General features: G+C 53.8%; 1 protein-coding gene across 1 annotated transcript in view; it reads left to right on the top strand.

Moving 5' to 3' along the window:
• The window catches only part of RYR3 (ryanodine receptor 3), a 393,465-nt gene that overhangs the window by 16,720 nt on the left and 375,092 nt on the right, over nucleotides 1-1,653 (top strand). The window lies entirely within an intron of this gene.

Here is a 1,653-nt window from a genome sequence, read left to right as displayed (position 1 = left end):
AGTGAGTCTGAGTGGGGCTGGGTTGGGTAAGCCTGCCCTCAGGCTCCACAACTGCTGTTAGCAGGGTCAAAGGTCTACTCTTTGTTTCTGTGCAAAGCTGCTGGGAGGGAGGGGCTGAAAAGGCTCCACTGAGCTGAAAGTCTGGGCTTGGGGGGGTGGGGCTGTCCAAGACCCTCACTCTGGAGCAGGTCTCGCTCCCGTCCAATCTCCCCCTCTCTGTGTCCTCTCCCAGGCCTCTGCCAGCGAGCGGGACCTCAGGCCGATGGATCGGCCCTGGCTGTGATGTGGGCCGGGAGGTTCCCTACCCAGGATCATAGCCTGAGCTGGGTGCACAGCCTCTTTTGGGAGGAGGGTTGCCGCTCTGGCATGCTGATCTGCCCCTGAAGGCACACACTCCTCAGTAGGCTCTTTCACAGATCTCTCTCCTGTGCCCCGGGGCAGTGCAATCCTGACCTGGGTGTACGGGGTCTGGTCCACAGGCTTGTCCCCTGGACCCTGGAGATCAATCCCTGACCCTGCCAGGGGGAGGGGTGCTCATCTTGAATCACCTACAGGGTGCCCAAGCTGGATCGATTTCACTCCACCTCAGGATTTGCCCTGCTCTCCTGGAGTCTCCAGGCAAGTAGTACCTGGGAGGGCTGGCGGGTAGGGAACTCGCAGTCTGAGTACCCCTCAGTTTGCTGTAGGGCCCCAAAAGAAAAGGTCCCGTTCCTTGGAGATGCCTCTGTGTGATGGCTAAATTGTCTCTCTGGGCACCCACGGGTAGGAAGGGGGAAGGAGAGAATGGAGCATTATGGCGTCTGCCGATAGGCTCGGGTCTGCACCCAGGGAGGTGCCCCAACGGGGCTGGGAGCGGCGCTGAGTCCTCAAGAGGCCACTGCTCACTGGCGGCAGCCGTCTCTGGGCTGGTGTCAGCAGGTCTCTCCAGCCGCTCAGGAGCCCACCAGCAGTCCAAGATGCAAGGGAGGGGGAAGTTAACCGCGCCACCTACCCTTGTCCCTGGTCTCCAAGCCTCTCAGGACGTTTCTCCTTCCAGTTCTCCTCTGCAATGTCTTCCCGTGGAGTCTCCTGTAGTTTCAGGCACCCTTCCTTCCGACCCTCACCCGATCTATGTTTCTCTGCTAGCTTATTTTTTTCTCTTTCTTCTAAATTTTGTCTTTTTTGCAGAGACATTCTGACTCGTGGCTTTTCTCGTCCACCATCTTGGCTCCTCCTTGTCTCTATTTTTGAAGGGTGTTTTCTCTGGATATAAAATCTTGGTTTGACTTTTTTTCCTGTTTTAGTACTTTGCAATGGCTTTTTTTTTTCCCCAATAGAGTCTCACTCTGTTGCCTAGGTGAAGTGCAATGGTGTCAACATAGCTCACTGCAACCTCATACTCCTGGGCTCAAGTGATCCTTTTAGGTAGCTGAGACTACAGGTACATACCACCATGCTCAGCTCATTTTTTAAGTTTTTATGCAGACAGAGTCTTACTATGTTGCCCAGGCCGGTCTCAAGCTCCTGGCTTCAAGCAAACCTCTACCTCAGCCTCTCAATGTGGCAAATGACATTTTATTGTCTCTTGGCCTCCATTGTTTCTGATGAAAAGTTAACTATCATTCTTATCATTGTTTCTCTGTATATATTAAGTCTTTTTCTCATGTTGGGCAG

Source organism: Propithecus coquereli, unplaced genomic scaffold (genome assembly GCF_000956105.1).
Source record: "Propithecus coquereli isolate 6110/MARCELLA unplaced genomic scaffold, Pcoq_1.0 Scaffold3, whole genome shotgun sequence".
Lineage (NCBI taxonomy): Eukaryota > Metazoa > Chordata > Mammalia > Primates > Indriidae > Propithecus > Propithecus coquereli.
This window is presented reverse-complemented; position numbering and strand designations above follow the sequence as displayed.